This window comes from Amia ocellicauda, chromosome 6 (assembly GCF_036373705.1).
Source record: "Amia ocellicauda isolate fAmiCal2 chromosome 6, fAmiCal2.hap1, whole genome shotgun sequence".
NCBI classification, from domain to species: Eukaryota; Metazoa; Chordata; class Actinopteri; order Amiiformes; family Amiidae; genus Amia; species Amia ocellicauda.
In genome coordinates this window covers 50,386,787-50,403,112 of record NC_089855.1, presented here as the reverse complement: position 1 = coordinate 50,403,112, position 16,326 = coordinate 50,386,787, and the positions used below count along the sequence as shown (strand labels likewise).

Genomic DNA, 16,326 nt, shown 5'->3' with positions numbered 1-16,326 from the left:
TCTGGGTCGGCCTGGTGCGTTCATCTTCCTGGTGGTGACCGCGTGGCTTAACGGAGAAGAAGGTGCCTGTGTTGACAGATTACAGATAGATTATTTCCCTTCTTGGAAATCATCGTTAAAGCGAAAAGGAACTTTGTAAACCAGCTAGCTTGGAAGCAACCACGTCAGGGCATTCTTTCAGTGAGACCTGGGTTTTTTACAAACACGAGTGAAGCTTTAAAAGAAAATGACATAGAATGTTTGCGGCCGTTCATCCAATCAAGCCCGAGTCCGATTGCGGTCTGTCTTCCCTGGGGGCGGGGGGGATTGTGTTTTGTGAGATCCGGGGGAGAGGTGAGGTGGCTTTCTTTGGTGTATGCCAGAGGTCCGGTGAGAGGTTGTCTTTTACAACTGTCCCTCAGTCAATACCAAAAACAGTCCCTGCCAATCTGGGAAAGCCATTCAGTCCACAAACAGAGTTTTGACAAACATCCTGCGGGCTTTTTCTCCACCGTTTGATCCTTTTATCGTTGACAGGAATTTCTACAGGGTACGTCCCGAACAGGTGCCTCAATGGCTGTTTGCTAGCTCGATAAATCTAACTTGCTCGGTCTGCATACTATCTTTAATCTAAAACATCATACAGTCTCTTCGGTCTGACTTCGGATCGGAAGATTGAGGGTTGGAGTGCCTTTGCGGTCGTTCCTGGGGTTACGACGTCGAAGCGGCATCTCGGTCGTTTTTGGGGAACTTCGGAAGGGCCAGCCGGCGTGCTAATGCTGCAGCCGTCGCCGGCGCGTTGTGTCTGATAACCTTACGGCAAACAGGCAATGCCTTGCGCCTGTGTCTGCGGCAAGAAAAGTGAGCGACTCTCCCCCGAAACCGGGGCACGAGCGCCTGAGGCCTTGGAGAATGCAGGCATCGATCCCGCTGCCTCTCGCATGCTGTAGCGTAAGGTACACTTATACATTTCAATTAAAGAAGTGAATTTATAGTATCACCTTATCACGAATCCTGGAATCTTGTAGAACTCAATTTCTGTAATAATTGGACGCAGACACCAATTCCAAAGATATAAATTGTCAAATGTATTCAAAACAAAGACTAAATGTAGCACTACACTAATTATACAAAAGGGAAAAACTAATTACAATTCAACTCTAGATCAACAAATCGAAGACAAATCACTTCCGTGACCAAATCAAAGACCATGGGATCACATATGATAACACAAATCGTTAAACAAAAAAGGTTATAAACACATTGACTACAATACCGGTTAGTAAGACGAAGGTGAGTCTCTCGTTAGTATTATTAGTCAGACATTAAATAACTACGCAGGTTAGTATTTATGTCAGGTAACTTCTCGTTATATATATATCAGTCTCATTCACGTTTAGGTGCCGAGAAAGATCCTATCATTACTTGTTACCACAATTTCTCTTAACTGATTATTATTCAATGATTAAGGATAGGCAGAGCCACCAATAATCTAATGTCTATTAACTTGTGTCAATTTCAGACTAAACAGTTAAACAGGAATGAGAAGATATTTCTCGGCGTTGACAGATTTTATTTCTAAAATTATCAACAAAACAGTTTAATGCAACACACATTTATATTTAAGAAAACTAAATGATATTACACATTCTAGAGTTATGAATCACAGATTAACATTTCTAATTGATTTCTCAAATGTCATGAATCATGAACTCCAAACTGTTAAACTTATCTGAACTTCGTCGCAGAGAGGCCTCTCTGGCTTCGGGCTCAGATAACAGCACACGGCACGAGGTCCGTGTGGTTTGGAACAAAGGCAGTCCGGTTCGGCTTTGTCCAAGAACTTCCACTCAGTCGATACACCTGGAAGTTGGGGTTTCGCGAAAGTAGAGTCGTTTCCAAACAGATTTTCCACTGGTTTGAAGGCTCCAAGGTTGTGCACAAAATCTTCTTGGCAAGCAGGGTCTCTCACCATACTTATTTGGAGACAAAGTCTTTGAGGAAAGCAGGGCCGTGTTTGTTCCAAGGGTCAAGTTTCTTAAGACTCAAATAGCTATTTAAATGACTGACACTTTCGTATACAGTCGACTTAGTCAATTGTCCAGCTGTAAAACTCCACTGATCAGGTGGGCACAGGCGGGCAGCGCAATCTGTAAAGTTCCTTATTTTTTATAAACTCCTTTAAAAGAATTCTTCGTACGGCTCAATCTCCTTCTCCCAGTTTAACTCTTCTGTTGCCGGCAAAGACTTAGTTGGTTTCTGGTTCCGGTTCTGGCAACAGAGCTACAGGTTGAGCTGTGGCAGCGAGTTACTGGTTCAGGTGAGAGAGAGCGAGAAAGACTGTCCGCTGTTCCTTATAGTCTGTCAGATCAAGAGGTGATTGGTTCTTGAGTTTTTGAGATTGTATTTCGGTTTCAGCCCCCAGTGTCCTATTGGAGGGGGGCTTGATTTATGACTGATGTCAATCCATGCCATCTTTTGGAAATGCCGGTTGGCCTGGGTTCGTAGCTCTATGTCGGGATTTCGGCTCTCGTCCACTTCAAAGAGTTTTTATCACCTACAGGCCCCTTTCTCCAGACATCTCATAGCAGAATTCCAAACTATTTGGCCTCTTCTTGGTGCCATCCTCCCCAAAACTGTCACTTTGATGCAAACCACTTCCAAGCTGATGAGCTAAGGGAATCTGATAACTTTGGGGGGGAGAGGTTTTCTTTAGATCAGTGCTTCAGCTCAGAGCCCAAATGCTCTTATCCAAATACACCCAACATAACGCTATAATGCTAAGCGAGCGCTCTACCACGTGAGCTAATCCTCAGGGCTCTCGGTGAGGCCGACCCCCACTTCTTCAGTCTTTAAGTGGCACGTCGCGAGTAAGTCCTTTCCTGCGCTTCAGGCAAGCTTGCAGGCAACTGCGGACGACTTTCCTTCCTCGGTGGCAGCCATCGTGCCGCAATAGAAAAGGATTGTCATGAGCAAAACTTTCAAAGTGACCGAAAAGATCACGGCCCGTCGTGTGATGTGATGTACAATGAGCTCCAGAAACGTTCATGGACATATGTATATAAGTAAGGATTTAATCACAGATAGAGAGAGAGAAAATGCACCACACAGGTCCTAGGGGAAGAGCAACAAATCCACCTTCCCTGACCGGGAATCGAACCCGGGCCGCGGCGGTGAGAGCGCCGAATCCTGACCACTAGACCACCAGGGACGGCTCCGGAAGTGACCCGCCACACGCAGCACTCTGGGCGCAACTTGGCTCACTCTGGACTTGGCCGTGCGACAGAGCGAGACGTGTGCGTAGAGCAGAGACTTTCGTCACGGGCAAGAGGTGGGCAGCGGGCTTGGTTCCATGGTGTAATGGTTAGCACTCTGGACTCTGAATCCAGCGATCCGAGTTCAAGTCTCGGTGGGACCTGGGGCCCTTGGCAGGGGCAGCGGCGGTGAAGCGGTGGTTTCCCTGCGTGAGGGCCTGTGTCTGCGAATAAGGCCTGTTTATGTTCCCTCTTGGGAGGCTTGGAGACGAATTGGCGAAAACTCCGGGTCAGCCTGGTGCGTTCATCTTCCTGGTGGTGACCGCGTGGCTTAACGGAGAAGAAGGTGCCTGTGTTGACAGATTACAGATAGATTATTTCCCTTCTTGGAAATCATCGTTAAAGCGAAAAGGAACTTTGTAAACCAGCTAGCTTGGAAGCAACCACGTCAGGGCATTCTTTCAGTGAGACCTCGGTTTTTTACAAGCACGAGTGAAGCTTTAAAAGAAAATTACAGAATGTTTGCGGCCGTTCATCCAATCAAAAGTTGCAAGCCCGAGTCCGATTGCGGTCTGTCTTCCCTGGGGGCGGGGGGGATTGTGTTTTGTGAGATTCGGGGGAGAGGTGAGGTGGCTTTCTTTGGTGTATGCCAGAGGTCCGGTGAGAGGTTGTCTTTTACAACTGTCCCTCAGTCAATACCAAAAACAGTCCCTGCCAATCTGGGAAAGCCATTCAGTCCACAAACAGAGTTTTGACAAACATCCTGCGGGCTTTTTCTCCACCGTTTGATCCTTTTATCGTTGACAGGAATTTCTACAGGGTACGTCCCGAACAGGTGCCTCAATGGCTGTTTGCTAGCTCGATAAATCTAACTTGCTCGGTCTGCATACTATCTTTAATCTAAAACATCATACAGTCTCTTCGGTCTGACTTCGGATCGGAAGATTGAGGGTTGGAGTGTCTTTGCGGTCGTTCCTGGGGTTACGACGTCGAAGCGGCATCTCGGTCGTTTTTGGGGAACTTCAGAAGGGCCAGCCGGCGTGCTAATGCTGCAGCCGTCGCCGGCGCGTTGTGTCTGATAACCTTACGGCAAACAGGCAATGCCTTGCGCCTGTGTCTGCGGCAAGAAAAGTGAGCGACTCTCCCCCGAAACCGGGGCACGAGCGCCTGAGGCCTTGGAGAATGCGGGCATCGATCCCGCTGCCTCTCGCATGCTGTAGCGTAAGGTACACTTATACATTTCAATTAAAGAAGTGAATTTAGAGTATCACCTTATCACGAATCCTGGAATCTTGTAGAACTCAATTTCTGTAATAATTGGACGCAGACACCAATTCCAAAGATATAAATTGTCAAATGTATTCAAAACAAAGACTAAATGTAGCACTACACTAATTATACAAAAGGGAAAAACTAATTACAATTCAACTCTAAATCAACAAATCGAAGACAAATCACTTCCGTGACCAAATCAAAGACCATGGGTTCACATATGATAACACAAATCGTTAAACAAAAAAGGTTATAAACACATTGACTACAATACCGGTTAGTAAGACGAAGGTGAGTCTCTCGTTAGTATTATTAGTCAGACATTAAATAACTACGCAGGTTAGTATTTATGTCAGGTAACTTCTCGTTACATATATATCAGTCTCATTCACGTTTAGGTGCCGAGAAAGATCCTATCATTACTTGTTACCACAATTTCCCTTAACTGATTATTATTCAATGATTAAGGATAGGCAGGGCCACCAATAATCTAATGTCTATTAACTTGTGTCAATTTCAGACTAAACAGTTAAACAGGAATGAGAAGATATTTCTCGGCGTTGACAGATTTTATTTCTAAAATGATCAACAAAACAGTTTAATGCAACACACATTTATATTTAAGAAAACTAAATGATATTACACATTCTAGAGTTATGAATCACAGATTAACATTTCTAATTGATTTCTCAAATGTCATGAATCATGAACTCCAAACTGTTAAACTTATCTGAACTTCGTCGCAGAGAGGCCTCTCTGGCTTCGGGCTCAGATAACAGCACACGGCACGAGGTCCGTGTGGTTTGGAACAAAGGCAGTCCGGTTCGGCTTTGTCCAAGAACTTCCACTCAGTCGATACACCTGGAAGTTGGGGTTTCGCGAAAGTAGAGTCGTTTCCAAACAGATTTTCCACTGGTTTGAAGGCTCCAAGGTTGTGCACAAAATCTTCTTGGCAAGCAGGGTCTCTCACCGTACTTATTTGAAGACAAAGTCTTTGAGGAAAGCAGGGCCGTGTTTGTTCCAAGGGTCAAGTTTCTTAAGACTCAAATAGCTATTTAAATGACTGACACTTTCGTATACAGTCGACTTAGTCAATTGTCCAGCTGTAAAACTCCACTGATCAGGTGGGCACAGGCGGGCAGCGCAGTCTGTAAAGTTCTTTATTTAATAAAGTCCTTTAAAAGAATTCTTCGTACGGCTCAATCTCCTTCTCCCAGTTTAACTCTTCTGTTGCCGGCAAAGACTTAGTTGGTTTCTGGTTCCGGTTCTGGCAACAGAGCTACAGGTTGAGCTGTGGCAGCGAGTTACTGGTTCAGGTGAGAGAGAGCGAGAAAGACTGTCCGCTGTTCCTTATAGTCTGTCAGATCAAGAGGTGATTGGTTCTTGAGTTTTTGAGATTGGATTTCGGTTTCAGCCCCCAGTGTCCTATTGGAGGGGGGCTTGATTTATGACTGATGTCAATCCATGCCATCTTTTGGAAATGCCGGTTGGCCTGGGTTCGTAGCTCTATGTCGGGATTTCGGCTCTCGTCCACTTCAAAGAGTTTTTATCACCTACAGGCCCCTTTCTCCAGACATCTCATAGCAGAATTCCAAACTATTTGGCCTCTTCTTGGTGCCATCCTCCCCAAAACTGTCACTTTGATGCAAACCAGTTCCAAGCTGATGAGCTAAGGGAATCTGATAACTTTGGGGGGGAGAGGTTTTCTTTAGATCAGTGCTTCAGCTCAGAGCCCAAATGCTCTTATCCAAATACACCCAACATAACGCTACAATGCTTAGCGAGCGCTCTACCACGTGAGCTAATCCTCAGGGCTCTCGGTGAGGCCGACCCCCACTTCTTCAGTCTTTAAGTGGCACGTCGCGAGTAAGTCCTTTCCTGCGCTTCAGGCAAGCTTGCAGCCAACTGCGGACGACTTTCCTTCCTCGGTGGCAGCCATCGTGCCGCAATAGAAAAGGATTGTCATGAGCAAAACTTTCAAAGTGACCGAAAAGATCACGGCCCGTCGTGTGATGTGATTTACATGAGCACCAGAAACGTTCATGGACATATGTATATAAGTAAGGATTTAATCACAGATAGAGAGAGAGAAAATGCACCACACAGGTCCTAGGGGAAGAGCAACAGATCCACTTTCCCTGACCGGGAATCGAGCCCGGGCCGCGGCGGTGAGAGCGCCGAATCCTGACCACTAGACCACCAGGGACGGCTCCGGAAGTAACCCGCCACACGCAGCACTCTGGGCGCAACTTGGCTCACTCTGGACTTGGCCGTGCGACAGAGCGAGACGTGTGCGTAGAGCAGAAACCTTCGTCACGGGCAAGAGGTGGGCAGCGGGCTTGGTTCCATGGTGTAATGGTTAGCACTCTGGACTCTGAATCCAGCGATCCGAGTTCAAGTCTCGGTGGGACCTGGGGCCCTTGGCAGGGGCAGTGGCGGTGAAGCGGTGGTCTCCCTGCGTGAGGGCCTGTGTCTGCGAATAAGGCCTGTTTATGTTCCCTCTTGGGAGGCTTGGAGACGAATTGGCGAACACTCCCGGTCGGCCTGGTGCGTTCATCTTCCTGGTGGTGACCGCGAGGCTTAACGGAGAAGAAGGTGCCTGTGTTGACAGATTACAGATAGATTATTTCCCTTCTTGGAAATCATCGTTAAAGCGAAAAGGAACTTTGTAAACCAGCTAGCTTGGAAGCAACCACGTCAGGGCATTCTTTCAGTGAGACCTCGGTTTTTTACAAGCACGAGTGAAGCTTTAAAAGAAAATGACATAGAATGTTTGCGGCCGTTCATCCAATCAAAAGGTGCAAGCCCGAGTCCGATTGCGGTCTGTCTTCCCTCGGGGCGGGGGGGGATTGTGTTTTGTGAGATCCGGGGGAGAGGTGAGGTGGCTTTCTTTGGTGTATGCCAGAGGTCCGGTGAGAGGTTGTCTTTTACAACTGTCCCTCAGTCAATACCAAAAACAGTCCCTGCCAATCTGGGAAAGCCATTCAGTCCACAAACAGAGTTTTGACAATCATCCTGCGGGCTTTGTCTCCACCGTTTGATCCTTTTATCGTTGACAGGAATTTCTACAGGGTACGTCCCGAACAGGTGCCTCAATGGCTGTTTGCTAGCTCGATAAATCTAACTTGCTCGGTCTGCATACTATCTTTAATCTAAAACATCATACAGTCTCTTCGGTCTGACTTCGGATCGGAAGATTGAGGGTTGGAGTGCCTTTGCGGTCGTTCCTGGGGTTACGACGTCGAAGCGGCATCTCGGTCGTTTTTGGGGAACTTCGGAAGGGCCAGCCGGCGTGCTAATGCTGCAGCCGTCGCCGGCGCGTTGTGTCTGATAACCTTACGGCAAACAGGCAATGCCTTGCGCCTGTGTCTGCGGCAAGAAAAGTGAGCGACTCTCCCCCGAAACCGGGGCACGAGCGCCTGAGGCCTTGGAGAATGCGGGCATCGATCCCGCTGCCTCTCGCATGCTGTAGCGTAAGGTACACTTATACATTTCAATTAAAGAAGTGAATTTAGAGTATCACCTTATCACGAATCCTGGAATCTTGTAGAACTCAATTTCTGTAATAATTGGACGCAGACACCAATTCCAAAGATATAAATTGTCAAATGTATTCAAAACAAAGACTAAATGTAGCACTACACTAATTATACAAAAGGGAAAAACTAATTACAATTCAACTCTAGATCAACAAATCGAAGACAAATCACTTCCGTGACCAAATCAAAGACCATGGGATCACATATGATAACACAAATCGTTAAGCAAAAAAGGTTATAAACACATTGACTACAATACCGGTTAGTAAGACGAAGGTGAGTCTCTCGTTAGTATTATTAGTCAGACATTAAATAACTACGCAGGTTAGTATTTATGTCAGGTAACTTCTCGTTACATATATATCAGTCTCATTCACGTTTAGGTGCCGAGAAAGATCCTATCATTACTTGTTACCACAATTTCCCTTAACTGATTATTATTCAATGATTAAGGATAGGCAGAGCCACCAATAATCTAATGTCTATTAACTTGTGTCAATTTCATACTAAACAGTTAAACAGGAATGAGAAGATATTTCTCGGCATTGACAGATTTTATTTCTAAAATTATCAACAAAACAGTTTAATGCAACACACATTTATATTTAAGAAAACTAAATGATATTACACATTCTAGAGTTATGAATAACAGATTAACATTTCTAATTGATTTCTCAAATGTCATGAATCATGAACTCCAAACTGTTAAACTTATCTGAACTTCGTCGCAGAGAGGCCTCTCTGGCTTCGGGCTCAGATAACAGCACACGGCACGAGGTCCGTGTGGTTTGGAACAAAGGCAGTCCGGTTCGGTTTTGTCCAAGAACTTCCACTCAGTCGATACACCTGGAAGTTGGGGTTTCGCGAAAGTAGAGTCGTTTCCAAACAGATTTTCCACTGGTTTGAAGGCTCCAAGGTTGTGCACAAAATCTTCTTGGCAAGCAGGGTCTCTCACCGTACTTATTTGAAGACAAAGTCTTTGAGGAAAGCAGGGCCGTGTTTGTTCCAAGGGTCAAGTTTCTTAAGACTCAAATAGCTATTTAAATGACTGACACTTTCGTATACAGTCGACTTAGTCAATTGTCCAGCTGTAAAACTCCACTGATCAGGTGGGCACAGGCGGGCAGCGCAGTCTGTAAAGTTCTTTATTTAATAAAGTCCTTTAAAAGAATTCTTCGTACGGCTCAATCTCCTTCTCCCAGTTTAACTCTTCTGTTGCCGGCAAAGACTTAGTTGGTTTCTGGTTCCGGTTCTGGTAACAGAGCTACAGGTTGAGCTGTGGCAGCGAGTTACTGGTTCAGGTGAGAGAGAGCGAGAAAGACTGTCCGCTGTTCCTTATAGTCTGTCAGATCAAGAGGTGATTGGTTCTTGAGTTTTTGAGATTGGATTTCGGTTTCAGCCCCCAGTGTCCTATTGGAGGGGGGCTTGATTTATGACTGATGTCAATCCATGCCATCTTTTGGAAATGCCGGTTGGCCTGGGTTCGTAGCTCTATGTCGGGATTTCGGCTCTCGTCCACTTCAAAGAGTTTTTATCACCTACAGGCCCCTTTCTCCAGACATCTCATAGCAGAATTCCAAACTATTTGGCCTCTTCTTGGTGCCATCCTCCCCAAAACTGTCACTTTGATGCAAACCAGTTCCAAGCTGATGAGCTAAGGGAATCTGATAACTTTGGGGGGGAGAGGTTTTCTTTAGATCAGTGCTTCAGCTCAGAGCCCAAATGCTCTTATCCAAATACACCCAACATAACGCTACAATGCTAAGCGAGCGCTCTACCACGTGAGCTAATCCTCAGGGCTCTCGGTGAGGCCGACCCCCACTTCTTCAGTCTTTAAGTGGCACGTCGCGAGTAAGTCCTTTCCTGCGCTTCAGGCAAGCTTGCAGCCAACTGCGGACGACTTTCCTTCCTCGGTGGCAGCCATCGTGCCGCAATAGAAAAGGATTGTCATGAGCAAAACTTTCAAAGTGACCGAAAAGAACACGGCCCGTCGTGTGATGTGATGTACATGAGCTCCAGAAACGTTCATGGACATATGTATATAAGTAAGGATTTAATCACAGATAGAGAGAGAGAAAATGCACCACACAGGAGTAGATAGTAGGGTTTTTTGGGCGCGGCCTATTTTGTTATGACGTATGCCCTAAGCTTATTAATATTCCTACGTCATAATTGGGGGCGTGATTTTAGAGTTATTTCCTTAATTATTCCTACGTCATATCCGTCAGAAAGTGTACACCCCTAAAACCCTGAACAACAAGGCCACCCATAACCGGTTGTTCTTGTTGTTCTTGTTGGTCAACTGTAGAGTGTGAATGGGTCGGCTCTTCCTGTAGTGGTTGGGGGTCTTTTTTAAATATACATGTAAGGGGCCCAGGTCTTAACAATGCCATTTTGAATAGTGCGTTTATCATATTCACACTGTCTCTGTCTCTGTCTCTGTCTGTCTCTCTCTCTCTGTCTCTCTCGCCCAAGCATTTTATAAGATCAACAAGTTCTGTTGTCTGTAATGGTCCCAGGTCTTAACAATGCCATTTTGAATAGTGCGTTTATCATATTCACACTGGCTCTGTCTCTGTCTGTCTCTGTCTGTCTCTCTCTCTCTGTCTCTCTCGCCCAATCATTTTATAAGATCAACAAGTTCTGTTGTCTGTAATGGTCACAGGTCCTAACAATTCCTGTTTTGCATAGGGTACTTATGTTAACCCCAATGTATATGGCTCTGTCTCTCCCCTCAAATTTAATTAAAAATAAAATTAAAAAAAAGAGGGTGTGTGTGTGTGTGGGTGTTTGTCGGTATAGGTTAATTGTTTTTGTAAAAAAAAAAAAAAAAAAAAAAAAGCTGTGGTTATATTTTATCTCACACATAATGTGTTCATTCGTTTTACTTAAATACATTCTAGGGTCTTAAAGCTCATAAGAGTTAGACTTAAGATAAGGATATGTTTTTAAGGTATTTTAGCAGGCTCAATCCCTGATGATAAGGAATCATTTAAAAAATAAAAACAACTGATCACTCAATGCTAAATAGATCACAACACTCAAGGCTAAATCACTCACACCACGGGGGACGGGGGTGGGCTCAGACAAACGTAGGCATGGCGTGTGGTCTCAAAACATTCAGAATACTTTTAAACTATATAATTTATAAGCTTTGTAAAATAAACCCAAATATCTCTTTTGTGGGGATAAACGCTGTTCTGAGTAGTTTGTGACTTGTTTAATACCAAACAAAGCATCGCTATTAAAAAAAAAAAAAAATCACTGTAAAAGCGCTACTTATTTTAGATCTTTATAGTTATTTTCTTGGCTCAGGTTGTTTTTTAGCGCGTATAAAGGCCTGAAATATTCTTAGTGTTTATTGACTATAGGTCTTGATGCTTAAAAATGTTTTTTTGAGAGACCAAAAGGTTCTAATAAAAGTTTAGAGTAGAGAGGAGAGAGATCGTCGCCATCTGGTTTCTATTTGAAATTGATGCAGGGTCATTTTATTGGTTGGTTTTGATATGTTAATTGGTAACAGGACGGCACAAAGGCCAGCCCAGAACAATGCCTTACAAGCAGATCCGGCATCCGGCCATCAGTATAAGTATGAAGGTCTGGTCTTCAGCTCGACAGACTCATACTGACCTTTCGATTTAAGCCTAAAGATCAACAATGTCCGGAAACAACATCAACGACTTCGATTTAAACGAGTTTTTAGGTAAGTCTTCAGATTATTTTCATTGACTCAGAGCGGGTTGTGGGCATGTATTGTAAATAAGGTTATAACATCTGTTTTAAGTTCTGTAAAATTATTTTTCAGCCAGTCAACAGGAGTTAATTCCCAACGCTGAGGAGATCATCTGGAACAACGACGGTAAGATTTTTGTGTTTGCGCTCAAGGGTTCTTATGTATGGGTGTGTGGTTGTGTTTTGAAGCGGCTCATTAGAGTTATGAAAACGTTTTAATATATATTAATGGCGGTCTCTTTAATTACACAGAAACTATCGAAAGGCCTGTGATTAATGTCTCCGAGGATCAACCAAGAGAAGTGGTTGTCCCTAGACAGGCTGTCTGCCGACCGGGTAAGAACTAAACCCCTGTTTGTTTGTATAACGTTTCTGTAAAATGTTTGAGGCCCGTTTTGTTAATTTTAAAAAATATCCTTTCTAACAGTATTAAGAAACGTGGTTCGAGACAACGAAAGGCCTTCCACATCGAGGGCTTGTTTAGTTTTACCTTCGAGAACCGTAACCTTTCAAGAATCTGAAAGGCCGTCAGCCCCTGTATCTGATAGCGGTGAGTATATATCTGCCGCTTGTAAGAGGTTAAAGCTTTTTATAAAGCGGGGTGGTTAAAGGTTAAACATGTCTCTTACCTTCACAGAAGTGCAAAAAGCTAAACCAGCTGAAAAACATAAGAAACGATTATTCTTTGGAGGTAAGTAAGATCTTTCAAACTTTAATGTTTTTAAAAGGGTTTTGTTTGCCCGTTGAGGGCTAATATTTAAGCGAGGGGTGCCCATTTCCTGTAGGTCTTGGGGGTTCTGGGAAAGATCTTTAGAAGTCCGGACAGGTCTAGGCTTGTTTCTGGGGCATGTGTTTAGAAATGACCGATTGCCCGACCGTCTGGTTAGGAAGTAAAGCTGTCCGAAAGGTTTTAGTAAGTTGTTTGGCTTATCTCCCGCAATTATACTTCTGTTTTAAAGTGGCTGTAGGAAAAGGCTTGAAGGTGTTCATTGTATTTAATATTTAAACAGATCGTGAAAACGTTTGTGAAACAGGAAGTCCCGGGATCAGGAAGCGTTTACACTTGGAAGGTTCGTTTAAAAATGAAATGTGGTGTGTGTGTGTATAAAAAGTGTTTTATTAACAATATTACATTTAAGAAACAGTTTATTTACAGAGGCTTCTCTGTTTTACATTTATTATCAAGTCCTAATAAATATATTGTCTGTAAATAATAAGGCGTTGTAGTGAATGTCTAAGCCTATTTTCAAAGGTCTAAAAAAGCTAAAGGTTTTGAAGGTCCTGGGCATGTTGTTTTAAGTTTGATTTCTGTCGCCGTTTAAAGATGTAAATGTAATGTATATTTTTATTCTTCCCAAGACTCTTGGGATAGTCATTCTGTGGATGAGCTATTGAGGACAATTACCCCGTCTAAGTGGGATCAAACATCTTCCCCGGAGAGATCACCGAGAGGATCCCCCACGGTGGTCTTGGAGACCCCCCAACATCTACTCAGGCCACAGCCTTCTGGGGGTAATTCAACAATCCAGATTCAGCCCGCCGCATTGTCGGGCGGAACAAATACAGGCAACCAACAACCTCAGGGGTCGCCGTCAGTCAGGGTTGACACACCACCCAACGACGGACTGGTTTCAACATCGTCCCCCCAGCCCCGTTTCTTGGCTACAGAAACGCTGAACAGTACACCGCGATTGGCCAGGGTGTCACCGCAAAGGCCTTCTTGGTCTCCGTCCGTGAGTATACGCTCGCTCCCTGCCTCCTTCGACCGAGATTTACCGGAGCGACCATCCTTTGCAGCTGAGCCAGGACACCATCCCCCGGAGCTACTTCCTGAAGGTCGGCATGAGTTGCTACATACCTTGTTACTAAATCAAAGACTTGTGTTAGTGGGGCAAAACCTTGTGATAGAGAGCCAAAACACCCTTATTAATACCCTTACTAACGAATTGTACCGTATTTAATGTTTTAATAGATACAAAACGCCTTACTATTGTGGGTTGTTGGAAAAATAAAAAATAAAAAAAATGTCCGGACTTGGTAAAAGAACTCACAAACTAAAGGATTATGAACAAGTTAGGGCCCCAAAAAGACCTTCCCGAGAGAACACCCTCGGCCCTGTTGTGAACTCCTCTGATGTCCCAATGAACCAGGAACTATTACAAATGATAAATGATTTAAATAACCCCCAATCACCACCGATAGAATGTGAATTACCAGACTTACCGTGAACCCCGACCTGTTACAGATGGTCAATGATCTAAATAACCACCTCCCAACGGTAGCGCTTATAGAGGTTCAACCCCTAGTTCACCCCGATTTGTTTGAAATGGTGGAGGCTTTGGAGACGCTACCCCGACCAAATTCTGCCCCTATTATAAATGATTTGAGACAATTAGAACACAGTACGGCGGCAGAAGCAGCCGTCACTATAGAGGAGGGTCTTGACATTAACCGGGTGGATATCTTTGAAGGACTTTTACAGGCTTTAAATGAGCCTCCTCAAAAAGGGGGTTTTGTAGATGTCAGCGGTGGGGGTGTTCGGAATGTGGAGGGTTCTGAGACTGATAAGGCTGTGGATGACATGCTCTGTGAGAATGTAGGGGTTGAAGGCTTTGTTCAAAATGATGATGTGTCCAAAAGTACCAGTGATCCCGTGATTATAGATAGACCGGCCTATAACAATTTTGAAATGATTCAGCGTTTTAATTTTGCAGAACTTTTAAATTGTGACAATTATGCAGAAATATTTGTCAACATACACGAGGCCTTGCAAAACATGCTTGAACAGGTTGCTGAAAGGGTCAGACCTCGAGATGTTGTACAGTTAGAACTCAGAGGGGATGATTTGTTTAGCAACCTATCTGTAATGCTGAGTGGAGATAATTTAGATGTTGATGAATTTCTGGCTAAAATCGAAGCGTTATTGCAAAGTAACGCATCCATCTTAGCTGATGAAAGTCTGTCTCTGGTAATGAATGTGGTTCCTAACCCTGAGGGTAGGGCGCTTAGAAGACTGTCAAAATGCTTGAAGAACGACATAATTAGGAACAAGCTCAGGCAATTAGTGGTGAGTTCCAATGGGGACAATAAGCTCTGTTTTGCTTACAGTTTAATAAAACTACTCACCCCCGACATGCCTGAACCCCAAGCTATGCAAGAGGCTTTAATGCTTCATCAGAGGGCCGGCTTAAACTCTCAACAGATGGTTGCCTTTTCAGACATTGCCATGTTTGAGGAGTTGTTGTCTTTAAAAATTGTTGTGTGGTACCGTTGTGAGGTAAAGGAAGTATTTGTGAAATTTCAGACACATCCTGAAACCCATACACAGACACTGTTTCTCTTCCTAAGTGATAGTCATTACTTTGGAATAAAGAGTTTGACGGCTTTTTTGGGTTGTTCGTATGTTTGTCATTGGTGTTATAAGGCCTTCAATGATAAGCTTAAGCACCGCTGTGACGGTTACTGTAACGTCTGTTTCAATCCGCAATGTCGTAAGGGTTTGGCCCCTACCATCCGATGTAAAGATTGCTTAAGGATTTGTCTCTCCGCATTCTGTTTTTCCGAACATAAGGTGCAGAGGGCCGCTGCTGAGGGGGTTAAAAAACTGAGTTATTGTGATCAAACTAAATATTGCCCGCAGTGTTGCCTCCAGTACCGTTTTCATGAGGTTAAACCACACAAATGTCTGGAACCGAGATGTAGGATCTGTAATGCGGATTTAACCCCGGGGTCTGAACACCAGTGCTTTATTCAGCCGGTTAAAAAGGAGCCGCCGCACAACCGGTATGTCCTTTTTGATTTTGAATGCCGGCAAGAAAACGGGGTCCATGTTGCTAATTATATACACTGTATTGACATGTTGGATTGTGAGTGGTCAGCTAGCGGTGAGAGTTGTGTCAGGGATTTCTTTACGCGGTATCGCGGTCCAAAATACCTCAATTACACATTTATTGCCCACAATGCTAAGGGTTATGATTCTTACATATTGATGAAGTATCTGGTGGAAAATGGGGTGACCCCAAAAATAATAGCTCAGGGTAGCAAGATCATGTGTTTCACCGACGAGGCTTTCAACCAACGTTACATAGACTCGTTAAATTTCCTCCCCATGAAATTGAGCGCTTTGCCTAAAGCTCTGGGTTTTGAGGCTCAGAAGAAAGGTTGGTTCTGCCATTTTTTTAATACTAAGGACACTCAAAATTATCGAGGGTCCTACCCGCCCGCCTCTTATTATGGGGTTGATACTATGATGTCTCATGAGAGGGAGGAGTGTTTTTGATTTCCGAGAAGAGATGGCCGCTTATTGTAAAAATGATGTGGTGATCCTTAAAGAAGCCTGTTTGCGTTTCCGCACCGAGGTTATCAACACGTCGGGTCTCGACCCTTTGCAAAGTGTGACCATAGCGTCTCTCTGCATGAAAATGTATCGATCCAATTTCTTGCAGAAAAACACTATAGCGGACACCACTTCTGACAACTATCGTGCTAGACAAAAGAACTTTTCGACTGTCTCCATACAGTGGCTGGAATATCTGAGTGCCCGGGATAAC

The 16,326-nt window shown here is 44.2% G+C and overlaps 4 non-coding genes across 4 annotated transcripts; 2 read left to right on the top strand and 2 right to left on the bottom strand.

The window, feature by feature from the left end:
- Nucleotides 1-3,118: 3,118 nt before the first annotated feature.
- On the bottom strand, nt 3,119-3,190 carry trnae-cuc (transfer RNA glutamic acid (anticodon CUC)). Its single transcript has one exon. It is a non-coding gene; the product is annotated as a tRNA-Glu (tRNA).
- A 135-nt stretch (nt 3,191-3,325) lies between these two features.
- On the top strand, nt 3,326-3,397 carry trnaq-cug (transfer RNA glutamine (anticodon CUG)). The gene has a single exon. It is a non-coding gene; the product is annotated as a tRNA-Gln (tRNA).
- Nucleotides 3,398-6,639: 3,242 nt separating this feature from the next.
- Nucleotides 6,640-6,711, bottom strand: trnae-cuc (transfer RNA glutamic acid (anticodon CUC)). Its single transcript has one exon. It is a non-coding gene; the product is annotated as a tRNA-Glu (tRNA).
- A 135-nt stretch (nt 6,712-6,846) lies between these two features.
- On the top strand, nt 6,847-6,918 carry trnaq-cug (transfer RNA glutamine (anticodon CUG)). Its single transcript has one exon. It is a non-coding gene; the product is annotated as a tRNA-Gln (tRNA).
- The last annotated feature ends 9,408 nt before the right edge of the window (nt 6,919-16,326 follow it).